Here is a 22,852-nt window from a genome sequence, read left to right on the forward strand (position 1 = left end):
AAGGGGCATTTAAACCGTCTTGTTAAGCTCCTGCAACCCCCACGTCTCCTCCAAGGGGCATTAAAACCATCTTGTTAAGCTACTGCGACCTCCACCACTTTTCCCAGGGGCATTGATATTGTCTTTTTATTCCACTGCGATCTACACCATTCTTCCAAGGGGCATTAAAACCGTCTTGTTAAGCTACTGCAACCTCCACGTCTCTTCCAAGGGGCATTAAAACCGTCTTGTTAAGCTACTGCGACCTCCACCACTTTTCCTAGGGGCACTGATATTGTCTTTTTATTCCACTGTGACCTCCACCATTCTTCCAAGGGGCATTAAAACCGTCTTGTTAAGCTACTGCGACTTTCACCACTTTTCCCAGGGGCATTGATTTTGTCTTTTTATTCCACTGCAACCTCCACGTCTCTTCCAAGGGGCATTAAAACTGTCTTGTTAAGCTACTGCGACCTCCACCACTTTCCCCAGGGGCATTAAAACCGTCTTGTTAAGCTACTGCGACTTTCACCACTTTTCCCAGGGGCATTGATATTGTCTTTTTATTCCACTGCAACCTCCACGTCTCTTCCAATGGGCATTAAAACTGTCTTGTTAAGCTACTGCAACCTCCACGTCTCTTCCAAGGGGCATTAAAACCGTCTTGTTAAGCTACTGCAACCTCCACGTCTCTTCCAAGGGGCATTAAAACCGTCTTGTTAAGCTACTGTGACCTCCACCACTTTCCCCAGGGGCAATAAAACCGTCTTGTTAAGCTACTGCGACCTCCACCATTCTTCCAAGGGGCATTAAAACTGTCTTGTTAAGCTACTGCGACCTCCACCACTTTTCCAAGGGGCATTGATATTGTCTTTTTATTCCATTGCGACCTCCACCATTCTTCCAACGGGCATTGCATTTCCTCCTAATTTTAGTCAGCTTTTGCTTTTCAATGCATAGGCGAACACTAAGGGAGACCCACTCCCCAATAATGGGTAGAAGGTTTTTAGTATGCTGTAATCCACGTCTGTTTCAAGGGGCATTGCAGTTCCTCATAATTTTTGGAAAGCCTTCCATTCACTGCTTAGGCCAACAGTGCACAGGACACCCAGTTGCTATAAATGGAAAAAATGGTTTAGTTAAGGCCCTCTGACCTCCATGTCACTTCCAAGGGGCATTGGAGTGCCTCGAAATTTTTGTTAGGCATTGCACTCACTGCATGCCCTTTAACTGTGTAGCCGAACCGCTCCTTTTGGTACAGAAACATATCCTACAAGACATGTGTGGTGGCAGGTTGCACACTTACGCTTGCATTCCAAGAAAACAAAGCAGATGCTAACTTCTATTATCATCATCATGCTCCTCACCTTGGCACTCTCAACTTCCCTGTTGGAGAAGCCAGGGCCCACTGGAGGAGTCTGGTTCTCTGGTGGGCTCGTCCAATGCTGCCCTAAAGCAGGCCAGGCTAAGAAAAGTGTGGGGGAAGTTTCAAGGAGAAATAGGGGCGGCTGGGGACCGTTTATGGACACCCGGCCTCCCCCAGGTGGCTGGGGACCGTGTGTGGATACCCGGCCACGGGGCGGCTGGGGACCGAGTATGGACACCCGGCCGCTCCCGGCGGCTGGGGACCGAGCATGGACACCCGGCCGCTCCCGGCGGCTGGGGACCGAGCATGGACACCCGGCCGCCGGGCGGCTGGGGACTGAGTATGGATACCTCGCTGCCGAAGCAGCCCTGAGGTAGTCGCCAGCTTCGGCCTCCTCCAAACTAAAAGGCCCCATTTCAAGTGCAAGCAAGCTAGCAGTATGGTATTGCAGCCTGGGGATGGGTGGGTGGCAGGCTGCATACTTGCGCTTGCATTGCAAGGAATGGGGGAGGTACAATTGAACACTGCCCTGGGACAAGGACTTGCATGGGAATAGTTGCAAGTCTGCATCTTCTCATGCGGAAAGGATCACTTCTGATTGGCACACTTTTAGGCAGTGACCTGGGTGTCAGAGATGCTTCCAGGGGTCTTCCCCATGCTGTTCCCATGTCTTTTCAGCACTGTATGCATGTGTCACACAGCACATGGCCAGATAAGATTGTAAAATGTTAAAATGACATTTGCCGGTGAATGCATTTGTCACGGTTGAAAGCAATACAAAAGTGCAAAAACGTATAAAAAATGCTACTTGTGAACATAGCCCAAGGTGTGGAGGAGTATTTTTGTTTTTGGTTATTTATTTTACCTTATACACAAGTCTTTACCCTTTAAAGGAAGTTCCTTAACATATTTCACAGGAAAACCGTTTCAGTTTCGTTTTTGAACGTTTTATTGTGAGCCTGTTAAAGTGGCTTAATACCTCTGACCACGTTGTTGTCAGCAGTGACCTGAAATGCTTCCTGGGGCGATGCCCATGCTGTCCCCATGTCTTTTGAGCACTGTCACTATCGTTTTGGGCACTTTTTAGGCTTTCTACAGACTGCCGGGGGTGCCGCTGCAAAAATGCTCGGGTCTCCCATAGACTAACATTGGGCTCGTTGCTCGGGTCGAGCACCCGAGTATTTTAGTGCTCGCTCAACACTAATATTGATAGATCGGGTGACTCTGAATGCGGCGATACCAAATGTGTATTTTTGATTGAGTTTTAATTGTTTTATTTTGAATGGGGCGAAAGGGGGTGATTTGAACTTTTTATATTTTTTTATATATATTTTATATTTTTTAAATTTTTTACATATTTTTTAAAAAAATTTTTTTTGTATTTCACTTTCTTCAATAGTCTCCATGGGAGAATAGAAACTGCAATCATCCTATTGCCTGCGTTACACATAGCAGGGCTTCAGCCCTGCTATATGTAACAAAAATGAGCATCTGCTATGAATGCTGACTGCTGGGCGGAGCTCATAGAAGATCGGCTATGACAAGCACAGGGGTCTCCTGCAGATCCTGCGTTGTCATGCCAACCCATCGGTCAATGTGACGGGAGCGCCGATGGGCGTGGTTTGTGACTTACTTCCGGCGCAACCATGTTAAATGCATCTGTCGGAGTTTGACAGTGCCATTTAACATGTTAACAGCTGCGGGTGGATCGCGATTCCACCTGCTGCTGTTAGGGGCACATGACAGCTGATCAGATCAGCTGCCATATGCCCAGAAAGGTGCGGGCTCAGCACCGGCGCTCTCCCCAGAGAGAGAGAGGCGACCTTGGGTGCATCTATACATCCAAGGTAGTTAAGTGGGTAAGGTATGGGACCACAATGGAGAACATTATTAATATCTCCCTTTATGGCCTCATACATGAATAAAGTCCACTATTGTGGCCCCATACAGTAATAATGTCCCTGATTCTGACCCCAATAAAATGTCACCAAATTGGCCCCATACAGTAATAATGTCCCTCTCTGTGGCCCCCATACAGTATAATGTCCTCCATCTACAGCCCCCATTCAGTAATAATATGCCACTGCATTGCCCCAATACAGTATAATGTTCCTTTCTGTGGCTTCGATACAGTATAATGTCCCTGTCTGTGGCCCCCATACAGTATATCTCTTTTTGGGACCCCATACAGTACAATGTCCGTCATTGTGATGCAAATATAGTATAATGTCTCCTTTTTGTGGCTGCCATTCAATATAATATCCCTCTCTTTGGAACCACACAGTATAATGTTGTAAATGTTGCATTTTTGTAAATTGAATATTTCAATATTGCACACAGCAGTAAATATGGATGCACATGCACTTGAGCTTCAGTACAATAAATAGCTCTTCCTTAAGCTGCATTTACTCAGTCAGAATTTTTGCCCCATTGAGCACCAATAAACTATTGTAATTTGTTGCTATGCCACAGCCCTGCCAGAGGAAGCTGATGACCTGTGAGATTTGCGTTTCTAGCACTCACATGGACTTATGTTCAGTGCACTTGTCCATTATTAATTTATTTTACTTACATTGTGCCTTTAATGTCCACAGTACTTTACAGACATCAGCATTGCTGTCCCCATTGGGGCTCACAATCTACATTCCCTATCAGTTTGTCTTTGGAGTGTGGGAGGAAACCGGAGAACCCGGAGGAAACCCACGTAAACACGGGGAGAACATACGAACTCCTTGCAGATGTTGTCTTTGGTGGGACTTGAACCCAGGATCCCAGCACTTCAATGCAAGAGTGTTAACCACTGAGCCAACATGCTGCGCTATATATTTTATTACTTCTATCTGTTCATTTTCCAGTAATGTATTCTGTGTGTGCTATATATCTGTGAGCAATGCTGAGTCATGCTAATGCTGCAGCAGTTTAGGAGTTAAAAGGAATTTGTCAGCAGGTTTTTCTACCTCATCTGAGAGCAGTCTGATGTAGGAAAAGAGACCCTGAATCCAATGATGTATTGACGCGCCCCGAGGGCCGTGGGGTACTCGGCAGCCAGGCCTCTTGTGGATGCCGGTGGGGAATATCACCGTCTTCACGCTGGGTCTTTCTCCCTCCTGCCCTGCGCTGCCCACTCTCAATCCCGCTGGGGTGCTATGAAGTCCCTCCTGTCTTGTCGGAGTTACCAGACCTGCTTGACCCTCACAGGGATTAGAATGAGGCTTCGGCAACTGACTATGTAAGCCAGAAGCCTCCGGTTTTCCCAGTCGAGACTTGGAGTTACATGGCTGGACCAGGGGCTGGTCCCCTTCTTGCGGCCTACGATCCCTCTGTCTTCTGACAGATTCGGGGATTACGGGTGCCGTCCTGCACTCGCTGTACCCCCTAGGATCCCTTCTGTAGATCGGAGCCTACTCCTCTGCTCCCCACCTGGGCCTCTAGGACTGGGCCCTACTTGTGGAGCAGAGCTCCTAGAGAGACTCTGCTCCCTGACTGACTGTCCTCACTCACTGATCTGACTGATCTCCTGCCACCCTAAGATGGCCTCCCTATTTATATCTACTGTAAAAGTGCTCCCCTAAACTGCTTTCTCCACCCACACCCACTACTGGTTCCCCCTACCTCTGGGTTCCCCCCACTCCAACCAGGGACAGGGCTCAGCAGCTGCGCACATGCATGTTGCCCTTCCAGCCGGCCTGGAGCAGTGTAGTGTTGGATGCTGGTGTTGGGGTTCCGGGCCGCACTCCCTCCTTACCTGAGAGAAGGAGACACCACACCTCTGGGTGAGGTGCAGTACCTCTGTGACGACTGAACCCTCAGGGGCGCCACAGTATCACTTAGGTTCCTGGGTGCAGCAGTTGTGTCACAGAATTCTTAGATGTAGCATGTAACAGAGCTCAGAAAGCTGCCCACACCAGGCTCTCTATGTACATTGAATATTGACAGTGAGCTGCTTATTAGAGGAGAGGGAGTGGTCGGACCATTTATTACATTTGGCTAGGGGAAAATATCTTTCGTGGGAAAGACCTCTTTAACTCTGGGGTTATACAGTTGTATGTAAAGCTCGGAATCTCAAACTGCTACAAAGATATGTAAGAAATTAATGAAGACAGGATGTTAGACCTAATAACCATATGTTATTAAAAGGAAGACATTCATTTTAAAGCTACTCATATACATTTATGTTTGTTGGATAATCCTGTAATTTTTGACAATATACACTGGTCACCTTATGTCTATAAAGGGGGTCTAGGGTCTATAGTTGTTTATATGGGGTCCTTTGGGTTTCTATCAAGGTGTTTGTCATTTTATCAGAAAACTATAGGAAACAATATGTGCCTAACAAAGCCTCCAATGCAGATGTGAACAGGACTGAAATCATACAATAAGGCAGAAAGTAATGTATTTTATTACAAGGACATTGAAAAATAATTGTTGTGACCCAATTGCTTCAATGGAGATCAGTATTAGTATTCAGACATCTGAAACATTGTCTCTAAAGTGGTATTATGTACATTTCTGTATAAGTATTACAATAACCTAGAACTAAATATGCAGAAAATAAACCCACATTAGGACTCTCTCATATCTGTATTATCAGAAGGTGATAAACTACAAATAGTATAATCCAGCCAAACCTGTCAGTCTACATTCAACTAGTAACATTCCACTCACACATGACAGGTAAGCCCAGCTATGGTATTTAGGAGCACACCTACACCCTTATTTAGATCATCCAAAATATCTTTGCAGATTTCCGCAGGGAAAATATTCATACATTTTATTCACTATCACATGTTGTTGTCATAAAATTATTCATAATGACTCTCCACCTCGAATTATCATGTTGTTTTTAGATCTAACATTTTTTGCAGATTAATTAATTAATTAAGTGTGTGTATTTCAGATTCAGGTATACTCATACCTCACAACCATCCCAGATGCAACAGGACATTCCCAGATTTTTAAAGCTTTTCCCAGAGGTCTGGGGTATGTCCCGATTTCAACTTTACGCATCCTTATGATAGAAGATACAGCTAAATACAATGATAGAGGAGTCCATGTGTCCATGTATTATATATAGTTTGGAATTTCACCGCACTCTCGTGTTTCACAAATGGAAATTCTTTATCACTGTTGGAATAATGCTTATTATTATATATATATATTGCAACAAATACTATTTACTACTGTTTAATAGTGCATGAGTTTCTGTCTCCAGCAGTAGTATTGTATTGCTAATAATGCATTATAAAAAAAAACAAAACAAAAAAAAACATAGGAAGTTCCTGTTCACTGTGGGTGTAGCTGGAGCACATGTTTACTTTCACTTTGCAAGCTGACAGACAAAATGCTAAGATCCTAAACTATAAGAAATACTAGTTGTAAGCTGTGTTATCTTTGTTCCTGAATAAATATATATTTACTGTTGAGTGGCAGGACAGTAAAGAGATCAAGCCACTGCCAACAATTACTTTGTTTAGGTAAAACAGACATATGTTCAGACTGTTCTAAAGTGCAGGATTTAAAGCGACATAACATTTTGACCCAGTCCAGGGTCTTATTCACACAGTCACTGGGTGTATAGAGCATGCCCCTCGTAGAGTTTAAAGCAGAGCAATGGAACAAATTAAACCCCTGCCGGAGCAATGCAGTCTATAGGAAATTGGTGTAGCCTGATCTGGAAGTTTTGACAAATGCTGCCAAGCCCATGTCCTATCTGCTATAGCAATGGAACAAATGAAGCCCAATGCATTGCTCTGGCAGGGGATTCATTTTTAATCCTGTGACGGTTAAACTGCAACTCCCTGTGGCTTGGAAGATCAAAAACTCTTTTTATTATTCTCTTTTAAAGAGATTTGAGGGGACATCTGGTCCTCAAGACACAACTGAGGTGGATTTAGAAGAGGATCAAAAGTATGAGGCAGAGCGAGTTCTTGGCAGGCCGGGTGCCATTTGCAGTATCTGGTTAATTGGAAGGTATATGACCTTGAAGATAACTCTTGGATTAATTCAGAGGATTTTTATGCGGATTGCCTGGTGAGTTTCATCAGCGACGTCAGATGCTGGGGGTTTCTGAGGGTTCGGTGGCCCCTCATAGAAGGGTGGGTTACTGTCATGGCTCAGTTTCGGGTCTCGATCTGGTGACCTTTTTCAATGTGGTCTGCTTCTCTCTCTGTTGAGTCACAGCCAGATTCATCTGTCCAAATGCTCATGGTTCTTTTGTCCTTGCTTTCCTTTTCTTGGTTTTCTTCACTTCAGGTGTTTTCCATTTTCTCTTTTCTTTATAAATTCATTATTATATTTGAAACATTGAACCATGATGTGACCAGAACGATCACAATATAAACAAAAAGGACCTGATACTCCGAGTTCTGTACCCTCTCTGGGATCTCTGCAATCACCAATTTGCATAAGTTAAGGAGTTTCAAGTAATGGAGGAGATGCCACTGAAACACCTTTAAATGTGTCTTTATCTCTCTGACGTCTATCTAAATGAACAGCGAGTTTCATAGCTTCTTCCAAAGACTGCAGACAGAGACTCTAAGCCACCATGTCCTTAATCTGATCCAAAAGTCCCTGGTAGAACTGATTCTGAAGAGCAGGGTCGTTCCAGGAGGTCTCCACTGCTCAGTGTCTAAACTGAGAGCAGTAGTCCTCAGCTCTATGACCTCCCTGAACCAACTTACGGATCTTGGATTCAGCCACAGCGACTTTGTCAGGGTTGTCATAAATGAGACCAAGAGCCGAGAAAAGTGCCTCAACATAGGACAAGACCGGGGAAACCTCAGGCAAAGTAAATGCTCAAGTCTGGGTATATGCATGAAGTAAAGATAAAATAATGCCTACTTGTTGACTCTTGGACCCACAAGTACTGGACATAGGCGGACATATAATTTACATGAAGCAGAAAAGATAGAAAACTTATTTCTGTTCCCATTGAAACAATCTGTTAATTTTACCTTTTGTTTCACTGCACCATTCTGAAGACCTGAGTCCCTTGTGGCTGCACAATGTGTGTGCTGTTGTTGGCTCGTGATATCCAAAACATCCAGTGACAAGACCTGTAGTTGTGCAACCAAGGCGTTAACTGAATCCAGCAGACTAAATGGGCTGGCTATAATGTTTTGAACATGTTCACACACTCACATGGGTAACGGTAGATGGCAAGAACTTACAAAGAGAGACGGTGTACCTGCACACACCTGGTCCTTATACAGACTAGGAAAGTCCTTAACTGCACAACTAAAAACACCTTCTCAGACCTGTCTCCCTAAAAGGCCATCGAGGGGTTTCTCATATGTCCTGAGGAACCAGAGGGGAGGCCGCAACACACAAATCCTTCAAAGGGAAAAGAGAGCGTGCAGGGAGACATGAGAACACAGGGTAAGAAAGTAAACACGTTCACACAGGATAGACAGGGGAAAATACAGAGAACAAAAAAATGAACGGACTAAGTGAAAAACCTCCAAGACCCCCAAACGTAAAAGAAAAGGAGGGTGCTGTGGAGGAAGACTCACAGACCATAATAAAAACAACTGGGGTAAATCAAGCAGGATAATCCCTAGCTGAGGCGTTGGAACTCCTAACACCATCTACATAGATGTATAGCCAGCAAAGAAAGTCAGTGAAAGGTGATCATACAAAGCCCTTTCCAAAATGTGATAGGATAGAACCAAAATAGAAAATGGAAAACACCAGAAGAGAAGCAAACCAAGAAAATGAAAGCAAGTACCAAAGAACCATCAGCATTTGGACAGAGATGAATCGGGCTGTGGCTCAACAGAGAGGGAAACAGACCACACAGCAAAAGGTCACTGAATCGAGTCCCAAAACCGAGTCATGACACCCACTTGAAGAATTCTTGCTTTGTTAAGGAACCCTTTTTGGAAATCCTATGTGTAAAAATTGCTTTCCTAACATCCCTATTCCCGCACAACACAAAAGCTTATTGTGCGCTAAAAATTAGGTATACATATATCACACATAAAACACTGTGCAGAAATCTAAAATACATAACATAGAAGTCAGACTATGAATCAAGAGTGGCAAAAAAGAATAAGGTTGTTCCATCAGCAAACCATGAAAATTTTCATTTTCCGTATGAATCTCATGTAGTTTTCTTCATCTACCATTCACCTCAAGCTGTATTAAAGTTCAGGAAAAGTCCAACAACTGTAAGTGGTAGGGGACTGTCATAGTAACTGGTGATCCTCACAGATTTAAAGGGGTTGTCTGATGAAAACAAGAGGATAGATGATAATTTGTTGATCGGTAATGGTCTGACGGCTGGGACCTGCATCAATCTACTGTGATAAAGCTAAAGCAGCTTGCTTAGCTGTATGCTGAGGTAGACAAGGAACACTGTCTCTTTAAATTGTGGGTTGCTTTATTAAAGGAAACCTGTCACGTCCTAGCTGCCCTCTAGACTGCCCCCATAGTGTTGTTAGTGATGCAATGTGCATCACTAACAAGCTGTTTTCATGAAAATTGGTGTAGCTATAATGATTTTATAACGTTTAATATACTTAGATTCTACCTGCGCTTTCAGTCATAGGGGCGTGCTTGTCATATTCAGCCATGGGCGGGCGCAGCATTCACTCACTGCTGGCGCCGCCCATGCATTTGAATCCTGCTCCCGGCAAGTGCTGATATTGTGGGGTGCAGGCGCACTTGTATATGTCCGGCCGTCTGTGCAGTGAAGCTGTGTGATTATCAGCTTCACTGCGCATGCGCTGGGAACATAGCACGTCATAGTGCATGCGCTATGTCATAGTAGGTCTTTTGGGGCTCCCCCGTCAAGTATGGCGCCAGCACCTCTACCCATTGCTCTGGAGGAAACTTTTCCCTCTCGGCGACCCTCTCAAATACTGTCAGAAAGGCTTCTAAGTTGTCACCCGGAGTCATTTTCTGCAGAGCTCCCCTTACTGCCTTCCGGACAGAAACGTCATCCACCGACCTTAGCGTTGGAGCTGTTGCCGTGCCACGAATCGCCTCTGCGAGCAAATCGATTTGCTGCTGCTGTTGTCGGCACTGGTCCTGTTGGGCCTGCTGCCCTAGCTGGAGCTGCTGCATAAGCAGCTTAGTGGTCTCCTGTTGCACCATGTGCTGTTGCTGTATATCGGCCAGGGTCTGGCCACTCAAGGTTAGCCACACACGGTTCAGCACAACACATGCAAGCTCCCCTCAGGAGCAGGTTTCTCCAGATACTGAACCACACCTGAGTCCCACGGCTGGCTATTTAAAGCCCAGACCACTCCCTGGGGTGGAGATATGGTGGATGGCCTCCCACCTGCACTTTAGCCATCCACCTACAAAACATGCCCTTTTAAATATGGCTGCTTAACCCTCTCTGTACCTACTATGCAGGAGAAAACTTCCATGTTTCACATCACTGAAGCCAACAGCCTCAGTGAAACATATCTCCCCTCCAGTATTCTGCCAGTGACTTTGTCACACTACAGAATGGAGAACTCTTATGCCCATTAGAATGGGACAGCAATACACATGTGCGACCTGCACTCCAGTCACTCCTTATCGGGCACCTAGGCACTGCACTCTGCTTTTTCAGGCAGCCCCCTAGAGAATGACTGGGGCAGTGGTCAGGCATCCAAACTGCTGCCCCATATTACAACAAGGATAAAAGTTCTCCAAAGAGGATACATTTTCCCCAATCCAACGATCAGCATATTATCACCTATCCTGCAGATAAAGGATAGCTTTTTTTCACTGGGCAACCCATATAAGAAATCTGATTGCAGTTTGAATGTTGTAGAAGCCATGATGAGTTGTCTTAGAAGCCAATTATATAATTATATCTTCCCAGAAGTTCTGTTGAAAGGGGAATTGCAGGGGTGACATGATCTGTGTCTGCCTTCTCCATTGCGTAGTTTGCCTACGACCTATTTACACAAAGTCATTGTTTGCATTGGATTATATCTACATGGCATGTCTGGTGACCACCAGAGCTCTATACTTCCCACTTGTCTCAGAGCATTATACATGATACACAAATATTAGATCATCATCTGGCAATGTCTCTATGTAAGCCAGTACAAAGACAACAAGTTGATTGCATATACTGTAGATGCTTTTCACCAATTTACTAATGCTACAATATTAAGAGATATTTAAAGGGAACATTTTAGGTGAATCATGCAGCCTGGACCATGAGCAACATGGATCAGGAACAGGCTCCAAAATTGCAGACAGCTATATTGTATTCAGGCATTTCATAGAAAACAGATTAAACAAAAGCCGGGACATGACCAGTCACCTGGACAGGACTCTGCCAGCTTCTTGCTCGGCTCATCTGGACTGATATGTGTGTATAGGGAGAGACCCCTCAATTCAGCAGAGGCGAGCAGATAGAAGCCAGAAAGAACCTACCCCAGTGACTACTCACCCCATTCACGGTTCCTTTTAAAGCCATGTTTCCACTAAAATCTCAGCTTTTCAGAGTGCAATATCGATATCTGCAATCAGATGCCTGATTCATTCTGCCCGTGGTTCATGTAGAAAGGATGAACCAACAGGTTCCCATTAAAGTGGGACTCCACATTCAGAAGCAGAAGTTAGCAGGAACCTGCCCCATTGACTATTCTCTCCATTGCTGGCTCTTTTAAAATTTTGTACAAAACATAACATTATTACCTTTTTCTCTAATTTTGTCTGGATTGCACACATGATTGCTTATCCATTTGGGGGTTGGTAGGAGACCTGGGAGGTATCTGCCCGTAGACCTCTAAACAATTAAGTCAACAAACATAAAGATTAAAAAGCTGTAGCTATCTATCCTTCTCTAAACATATGGAGGACAAAGGTAAAATATGTATATCTATAAATGTCAAAAGATATGCGAAATAGAGATCTGTAACTACACATATAAATGTCTTAGGTACACATATTAATGGATAGCAATGCCAACTGGAAAAATCGGTAAAAAGACACACTAAAAGCTATACGGGTAAGAAAAACAGAATAAAATAGTCCATAAACCACTCTAATTTAAAGAATTTATTAAGAATCAAGGTGGTGAATAGTGGATATACAAAAAGAGGGCGCAGACCCATACATCGATAAAATTATAAAAACATTATTTAGATTTGAGAGTCTTCAGTGGTTGATACCTTTTAATGGCTAACTGAAAAGATGGTAACAAGTTGCAACAGGAGACAAGCATCCAACATCAGTGCCCAGGAGAGAAAGGCCATACAATCTTTGAAAACTAACAAAGAAACCATCCTTTCAACCTGCTGACAAGGGTGGTGCAATAGTGATGATGAACACATCAGACTACATGAAGAAAGCAAACAGACAACTGATGGACACACCCTACTACAAAAAAATGGAGTCTGACCCTACACAGAACTATTACAAGGAACTAAACAAGTTGGTATCGTGTCTGCCTGATGAATTCATAAGAGCCGATGGATGACCTGTTACCAGAGAGTCCAAGAATAGAGAAATTCTATAAGCCTCTCAAAATCCACAAATCTGGAAATCCAGGAAGATCAATTATTTAATGTGTGGGCACCCTTACTGAGCAAGTTTCTGGATGGGTAGAGTGTGTTCTTAACCACTGGTAAAGATTACACCCAGCTACATTCAGGACACGACGGACCTACTGAATAAACTAGCAGCAATAGATCCTCTACCAGAAGGAACCATCCTGGCCACCATGGATGTGGAATCTTTGTACTCTAATATCTCACACCAGGATGGATTAAATGCCTGCAAAATCTTCATGGAAAATACAGTAATCGATGCTGATTCTGTGGTGAAACTTACAAAATTCATCCTCACCCAAAATTACATTGAATTTGATAACAACATACAGTACAGACCAAAAGTTTGGACACACCTTCTCATTTAAAGATTTTTCTGTATTTTCTTGACTATGAAAATTGTACATTCACACTGAAGGCATCAAAACTATGAATTAACACATGTGGAATTATATACTTAACAAAAAAGTGTGAAACAACTGAAAATATGTCTTATATTCTAGGTTCTTCAAAGTAGCCACCTTTTGCTTTGATGACTGCTTTGCACACTCTTGGCATTCTCTTGATGAGCTTTAAGAGGTAGTCACCGGAAATGGTCTTCCAACGATCTTGAAGGAGTTCCCAGAGATGCTTAGCACTTGTTGGCCCTTTTCCCTAACCATCTCGATTGGGCTCAGGTCTGGTGACTGTGGAGGCCAGGTCATCTGGCGTAGCACCCCATCACTCTCCTTCTTGGTCAAATAGCCCTTACACAGCCTGGAGGTGTGTTTGGGGTCATTGTACTGTTGAAAAATAAATGATGGTCCAACTAAACGCAAACCGGATGGAATAGCATGCCGCTGCAAGATGCTGTGGTAGCCATGCTGGTTCAGTATGCCTTCAATTTTGAATAAATCCCCAACAGTGTCACCAGCAAAGCACCCCCACACCATCACACCTCCTCCTCCATGCTTCACGGTGGGAATCAGGCATGTAGAGTCCATCCGTTCACCTTTTCTGCATCGCACAAAGACACGGTGGTTGGAACCAAAGATCTCAAATTTGGACTCATCAGACCAAAGCACAGATTTCCACTGGTCTAATGTCCATTCCTTGTGTTCTTTAGCCCAAACAAGTCTCTTCTGCTTGTTGCCTGTCCTTAGCAGTGGTTTCCTAGCAGCTATTTTCCCATGAAGGCCTGCTGCACAAAGTCTCCTCTTAACAGTTGTTGAAGAGATGTGTCTGCTGCTAGAACTCTGTGTGGCATTGACCTGGTCTCTAATCTGAGCTGCTGTTAACCTGCGATTTCTGAGGCTGGTGACTCGGATAAACTTATCCTCAGAAGCAGAGGTGACTCTTGGTCTTCCTTTCCTGGGGCGGTCCTCATGTGAGCCAATTTCTTTGTAGCGCTTGATGGTTTTTGCAACTGCACTTGGGGACACTTTCAAAGTTTTCCCAATTTTTCGGACTGACTGACCTTCATTTCTTAAAGTAATGATGGCCATTCATTTTTCTTTACTTAGCTGCTTTTTTCTTGCCATAATACAAATTGTAACAGTCTATTCAGTAGGACTATCCACCTGACTTCTGCATAACACAACTGATGGTCCCAACCCCATTTATAAGGCAAGAAATCCCACTTATTAAACCTGACAGGGCACACCTGTGAAGTGAAAACCATTTCCGGTGACTACCTGTTGAAGCTCATCAAGAGAATGCCAAGAGTGTGCAAAGCAGTCATCAAAGCAAAAGGTGGCTACTTTGAAGAACCTAGAATATAAGACATATTTTCAGTTGTTTCACACTTTTTTGTTAAGTATATAATTCCACATGTGTTAATTCATAGTTTTGATGCCTTCAGTGTGAATGTACAATTTTCATAGTCATGAAAATACAGAAAAATCTTTATATGAGGTGTGTCCAAACTTTTGGTCTGTACTGTATATCTACAGGAGACTGGTACTGCAATGGGAAGTAAAATGGATCCACAGTACGCAAATCTTTTCATGGCCAAGCTTGAAAGTGACTTTTTGTCCTCATGTCCCATCAGACCTCTGGCCTACTATCGTTACATTGATGTTTTAATCATCTGGACGGGGTTTGAGCAACAGCTGAAGACGTTCCATGAACACTTTAATCAATTTCATTCCACCATCAACCTAACACTCAACTACTCCTGTACTGAAATTAACTTTTTGGACATCATCATCAAGCTACAGAACAATGAAATAGAGACATCCCTGTACCGGAAGCCAATCGATCGTCCAACATACCTTAAATGGGACGGTTTCCATCCAAAACCCATAAAAAGCTCTATTGTCTACAGCCAAGCCATCAGATACAATCGGATATGTTCCAACACTATGGATAGAGGCAAACACCTTGGTGGTCTCAGAAAGACCTTTCTGAATCAGGGCTACCATCCAAGAACAATTGAGAACCAGATTACAGGAGCCACCGGAATATCAAGGAATCATCTCCTACATTACAAAACTAAACAAGAAAGCAACCGGGTGCCTCTAGTAGTCACCTACAATCCAAATCTGGAGGCGCTAAGGAGAGCTGCACGGAAACTACAACCCTTACTACAAAAAGATGTCCGACAACAATCCATATTTCCAGACCCCCCACTTCTGTGTTTCAGGCAGACCCCAAATTTAAGAATCATCATTGTCAGAAGCTCCCTGTCATCTCCACCAGCTACAGGTACCTTTCCCTGCAACCAGAAAAAATTTAAAACCTGTCCATTTATAATGACCACAGACAAGATAAAGATCCCCAATTCACCCAATTCACATCAGGACTACAAGATCCCAGGTACTTTCAGCTTTATCACATCTAATGTAGTGTACTTAATTGTATGTCCAGCTGGGGGTCTGTATGTAGGGGAGACAGGGCAAAAACTTAGGACAAGGATGAATTCTCATCACCACACAATAAAAGAAAAAAGAATAGATCTACATGTGGCCAAGCATTTTTGTTTCCCTGATCACAGCATCACAGACATGAAATTATTGGTATTAAAAGGTAATTTCAAATCTCAGAGAGACAGAAAAGTTTGGGAATATAAACTCATGGTGACCTTTGACACCTTCAGAGCAGGAATGAATGTGTCACATAGATTTATGTCATTCTACATCAACTAAGGAATGTGGTCCTCAGAACTGTGCGGTCATCACAACCCTGGACCAGACCTCAGTCACAGGACAATAAAACTTTCACACTCCTTATCTATGAACTAATCCAATATTTACAGCCAGAATGGTTTATCTCTCTCCCATAGTAATAGCTCTGCTTTACGTCAATTGTCTCATCTATTACATTATTTCTGTGTGTTATACCAAGCCTGATGAAGAGGCCTGAGTAGTCTCGAAAGCTTGCAACTTGTTACCATCTTTTCAGTTAACCATTAAAAGGTATCAACCACTGAGGACTCTCAAATCTAAATATTTTCTATCTACTGGCTAACACGGTACAAAAGTATATAGTGTCTCTGTATAAAAACATTATATGTTTTAAGGGAGACATATAGTTGCTTGCAGGCATATAGTCAATAATTGCATATATGTAAAGTGAATGAAATATAAGATGTGCACAGCTGTGCATTTATAAAAGGTTATACATGTATAAGACAGTTGGTGTATCAATAAAAGCAGACATGGATTAAATAGTCTAAGTGTTTGGGTGTCCACCTTCTCTTTTTGTACATCCACTATCCACCACCTTGATTCTAAAATGTTCATTCTTTAAATTAGAGTGGTTTATGGACTATGTTGGTCGTTTTTTCTTACCCTTGTTGGTTTTTGTTTTCCTGCTCTAAACATGCAAGTGGAGCTAATAGTACTGTATGTCTATGCAAATTTGCAGGCATACAGTTACATACATTAGGGGCATACATTCAGTGGCAGAGTTCGAAGGTGATGTAGGCAGAGCCTAAATCAGACCAAATCTGGCAGTGGTACGGTATGACTTTGTTAGATATGGCACTACAGTGTATGTAATGTCTTTCAAGTTCTATTTACATAATATACGGAAATTCTGTACTATACATACATTATTCCTCCTATATATATGTGTCAGGTAGTTACATTTGGTTCTGCACTTAGAACGCCCTGTTAAACATTTATTTATACTTGTTAATTAGCTGTAATTCCTCTTACACTCATTACTTCAGTATGCCGTGGTGTTTCCCTTCTACGAAACTAGAACTGCCTTGACATGTAAAGTCTGTGAGCCAGTGACTCAAATCCTTGACTGTGACTCACAAATTCCATTCAGGGCCTTCATGAGGATTATAGAAACAGATATATAATATTCACACTTTTACCCATTATATCTCAGGCATAATAATTTTGGGGCCATAAACCCTTTACTTTATGTGTCCATTTCCAACTTTCTAAATACTCTGTTAAATCATATTACATACAGTTTTGCTCAAAAGTTTACATACCCCAGCAGAATTTTTCCTTTCTTGGCCTTGTTTCAGAGAAAATGAATGATAACAAAAAACTTTTTCTCCACTCATGGTTATTGGTTGGGTGAAGCCATTTATTGTCAAACTACTGACAATAAATGGCTTCTCTCTTTTTAAATATTAATGTGAACCAAAAACATACAAATGACACTGATCAAAAGTTCACATACCCTGGTGATTTTGGCCTGATAACATGCACAGAATTTAACACAAATGAGTTTGAATGGCTACTAAAGGCAGCATCCTCACCTGTGACCTGTTTGCTTGTAATCAGTGTGTGTGCATAAAAACTGAGTGAGTTTCTGGGATCCAGACAGACTCTTGCATCTTTCATCCAGCCACTGACGTTTCTGGATTGTGAGTCATGGAGAAAGCAAAAGAAATGTCAACGGATCTACGGATCTAAGGTAGTCGAACTGTATAACACAAGAAAGGGATACAAAAAATATCCAAGGAATTGATAATGCCAGTCAGCAGCATTAAAACTGTGATTAACAAATGAAAAATCAGGGGCTCTGTAAAAACCAAACCACAGTCAGGTAGACCAACAAGAATTTTGGCCACAACTGCCAGGAAAATTGTTCGGGATGCAAAGAAAATCCCACAAATAACATCAGCTAAAATTCAGGACTCTCTGAAAACTAGCGGTGTGGCTGTTTCAAGATGCACAATAAGGAGGAACTTGAAGAAAAATGGGATGCATGGTCGAGTCGCCAGAAAAAAGCCATTACTGCGCAAATGCCACAAAGTATCTCACCTACAGTACGCCAAACAGCACAGAGACAAGCCTCAGAACTTCTGGAACAAGGTAATTTGGAGTGATGAGACAAAAATTGAACTTTCAGGCCACAACCATAAATGTTACATTTGGAGACCGGTCAACAAGGCCTATGATGAAAGGAACACCATTCCTACAGTAAAGCATGGATGTGGATCGCTGATGTTTTGGAGATGTGTGAGCTACAAAGGCACACGAAACTTGGTAATAGTTGAAGGAAAGATGAATGCAGCATGTTATCAGCAAATACTGGAGGCAAATTTGCACTCATCAGCCCGGAAGCTGCGCATGGGACGTACTTGGACGTTCCAACATGACAACAATCCAAAGTCCGGTCGACCGGTCATTGGCTACAGCAGAAAAAAGTGAAGGTTCTGGAGTGGCCATCTCGGTCTACTGATCTCAATATCATTGAGCCACTCTGGGGAGATCTCAAGTGCGCAGTTCATGCTAGACAGCCCAGGAATTTACAGGAACTAAAGGCTTTTTGCCAAGAAGAATGGGCAGCTTTACCATCTGAGAAAATAACCTCTTCCACAACTACCACAAAAGACTTCAAGCTGTCATTGATCTTAGAAGGGGCAATACACGGTATTAAGAAATGGGTTATGTGAACTTTTGATCAGGGTCATTTGGATGTTTTAGGTTGTCATTAAGATTTAAAAAGAGAAAACACAGTAGTTTGACAATAAAAGGCTTCACCCAACCAATAACCATGAGTGGAGAAAAAGTTTTTACAGGAAAACAGTGTCCCAGTCCTAGTGTGCTGTCAGGTGTGGGGTGCATCACACTCACTTGCAGTCCGCGGGGCTCCGCTCTCTCTAGACCTCCATCCTCCGGATCCGTCGCACACAATTCAGGAGACACCAAGTTCTTTACCACAGGCAAACGTTTACCGGTCAGTTCAAGTTCATCAGGTGGTGACATGTGGGATAGGGCACAGAATTTCATGTTTCTTCCTTCCTTAGTACAACACCTCTTCAGCCTTCAACGTATTGAAATTATAAATATATCTCCAAGATAGAAAATAATATTAATTCACAGATTTATCCAATTGGAGTAATACTAAAATACAACTTTTAATGGTTGTAGATTAAAACTTCATCAAACACTATTATAAAATTAAAAATCAGTGACTAAGATTTTTTTCACTGTGGATTAAAGGCACTATGGGGTATTATTAATAACAGTCAGGTTGCCATAAATATTTTGGCACTTCATAATATCTTATCTGGTAAATTCTAACTGCAGAATCAACACTAGTGTCTATCAGTTCTGACACTGACCACTTGATTAGTCAGGCAAAAATCTTGTTATTACTCAGTATTAATGGTCTTTAAATACTCAGTAATTTATTCTCCTGATCACTGTTTGAGTTTGGTATAGTGACCACTAGATGGTTATATAGTGCCCATAATATACACCACAGATCCTCATATGACCAGGACAAATATCAGACACTCCTATATCAGATGGCTGTGCTAGGGCTTATCCCTTCAGTTGCTGATATGCACAGGTGTCTCATCTAGTTGCTATTTAGTGGATTCTAATACCCTGGAGGTTTAAACTCATCACTAATAAAGCCTCACGCGTTTCATCATCTTTTTATCTGACTGCTGTGATCATCAGGGTCTAGGGGTCTCTCTTATTTTTGTGATGAGGTAATGCCCTTTATGGCAACCCTGCCAATATGTTTATCAGTGAACAGTGCATTTCACGTCAGATATTGAGAAAAACATGCATATGTGTCTTTTTATATAGTGTATGTAAACTTCTGGTTTCAACTGTATGTGAACCATACTAAGGCTGAGTTCACACGATGCGTATTTAATGCGTTTCCGCGGCGTTTTTCCAGTTGCGTAAACGCCGCGGAAACGCATTAAAAACGCATGGTAGAAGGGCAGCAATGTTCCCCAATTGAAATCCGCATGTGCTGTGCCCATGATGCGGATTTTTCCGCAGCGTAAACGCTGCGGTCAAAAATCCGCATCATGTCAATTAATTTTGCGAAAACGCTGCTCTTTTGCCGCCATTGACTTGCATTAGACCGCATGGAATCCGCATCACTGTATATGTTGATGCGCTTTTCATGCGGTCTAATGTGCGGATGGTACCCGGGTGTGGAGGAGAGGACTCTCATCCAGACCCAGGTACCATTAAAAAAAAAAGAATAAAATAAAAAATATATATATTCTCACCTTCTGATGGCCCGCGCAGCGCTCCTGCTTGGTTCCCGGCACTTCGGGGTTGAATGAAGAAGGACCTTCGCTGACGTCAGAGTCATGTGACGGGTCACGTGACGCTGACGTCGGAAGGTCCTAAAGTCTTCACTGCCGGCAGCCCGGACCGAGCGAAGCAGGACACCGGGGGCCATCAGAGGGTAAAGTATATATTTAGTTTTTATTTTTTGACGTTCACACACTATATAAATCCATGCCGGCTGCATGGATTTATATAGTGTGAAGTTGACAAGCACTTTCCAAGTGATGCTAAAATCGCTTGGGAAGCGCTTGTCAACCCGCATGCGGAAATGAAAGTGAAGACCGCTTCATTTCCGCATGTCCCTGGCAGGAAACCGCATGTACAATCCGCATGCGTTTTTTCCTGCCAGAGAGATGCAGAAACGCTCAGGAAAAAATCCTGAGCATTTCTGCATCGTGTGCACATACCCTTATGCGATCCCAAAACTAATTCTATGCTTACACTGTACTATTCATTATTCACATTATACATTAACACTTTGTATTACTTATGTGCTGTACATTACCATAACACATTAGCTCATGAGGGGCACTTCAATCCTTTATGGATGCCTCCTGACTGCTGTGCCCCGTTTAAGGGGTTAAGTTTTGTGTCCCATGTCTTTTTCTCCTCCCCTCCTGGTTCTCACCAATGGCCTGTCTCCTCTTCCCTTGTTCCCCCCTTTGGCTTCTTTCTGTCTCTCTCCTCACAGCAGTGGGACCTGGAGGCTGCATTGTCTGCTGGTGAGAGATGGCTGACAGCCTAATTGCTGCTATCAGAGGCAGGATCAGGAGGGAAGTTTCCTGGCTTACTGGTACTCTGGTGGAGCAAGAATCACCCCCTCCTGAGCTTGAAGCGACCATTGCCGGCGGTCCGCAAGGCGCATCCGCACCCCTGGATTGCTTAAGCCCCGCCTCATTACATCACGGGGTTTGTGCACGCATCATGTGCGCGCCGCCGTTCAAGCCACGCCCCCTCCAGTTATCGCGGCGGCTGCAAGCCTTTCCTGTCTCAGGGGCAATGCAGCGCCACCATATTACAATGCCACGCTTCCCCCAGCTCATCTGTGGCACCCCAGGGGTCTGGTTACCACAGTAATAGAAATATTATGTCTGAGAGCAAGTGGGAGGTTTCCTGGTCAGGAGCCCTTAAACATGCAACACCTCCTGTCCCAGACCAGATGGAGGAGGAACCTGCCCTATATAAACTGGATCTGGGGCGGAGTTAGTTGAGTAAGAGCCTGGAGGTAGTTCCAGACACAGGGAAAGTAACAGCTAGGAGCTCTGTAGGAGCCAGGAGCTGAAGACCAGGGACTTGAGCTAAGCAGAGTTCGTCCTGGCAGAAGACGCTAAGAGCAGGACACAGGAGTCCAAGGCTGTGGGGACTTATATATCCAGCAGCAGAAACCAGCCGGCAGGAGATTTCAGGTCCTCTGGCCATAGGAAGCCCGGAGGCTCAGTCACACACACAAGGGACCGGTACCGCCATCGAGGAGCGGAAGCTGCCAGAGGGTCCAAGTCACCAGCCATACGGGTGAGCACCACACGGTATACTCAGGGACGTGGGCTACTTCCACTCGCTTACAGCAAGGTAGCCAGGAAGAGTGCAGATAGACGGGGAGGCCTACAACTCCACCTGGCCAGGGGAGCTCCTGTTTGTTCACAGACTGACCAGGCCCCTTATGCTAGCCAGTACTCCCGGGAGGGTCTGCCTTATCATCATCAGTAAAGACCCTGAACTGCACTGCAAAGACTCTGAGTCGTTCCTGCTTCACCCGTGCACCATCACTCCCATCATCCACACTCACTGCCCTGAGGCTATACTCCTCCCGTGGGGAGTTGTCCCATCCTCTGCTGCGCACACCACACCAGCCTCAGCGATCTGCCTCGCAGCGGCGGTACACCCTGACCGCAATCCACGGGTGGCATAGTCGGACATTAAATCATAAAAACCCTATTAAAGACTGCCACTTGTCTGACCACCCTGAGCCACGGACCGGGTCACCGCCACGGAGACTACAACCCCCAGAGACCCGGCTCCGGGTAACCCACACACGTGCACACACGGCCCAGGGGGCGCGTCAACTTTTTGGCGTAGTCGGCAGGATTGTGACCAACCCGCCACAAACGGGTATTGCGTGCCTGAAAAAGACTTTGCACTTACCTGAGTGAAGTTTCCCGCCATCCGGAGCCGTTTCCCGCCATCTTCGGTCGTTTCCCGCCACCTTCAGCAGTTTTCCCACCATCGGACGCCATCTTCAGGACGCCGCGCGGAAAGAAGAGGAGCATGGACCTCCAAACCGCGCGAGACCTGAAGCCCCGTCCTACGCACCGACGCTGCGCAAGGTCCTGGAAGGAGAGAGAGCGACGCTGACGTCACCCGGACGCGACGCAAGGTCCTCGTCCGGAGCAGCACCAGCGGAGCCGCGGCCTACAGAAGTGGATCGTCGGAAGGTAGGCCACGCTTAACTAGGGGGGAGGAAGATGACGGACACGGAGGGACCTTCAACCACCAGCGCCGCTGCAGCAGCGGTGATA

Source organism: Phyllobates terribilis, unplaced genomic scaffold (genome assembly GCF_046119375.1).
Source record: "Phyllobates terribilis strain yellow unplaced genomic scaffold, ASM4611937v1 Scaffold_2__4_contigs__length_985480577, whole genome shotgun sequence".
Classification (NCBI taxonomy): Eukaryota; Metazoa; Chordata; class Amphibia; order Anura; family Dendrobatidae; genus Phyllobates; species Phyllobates terribilis.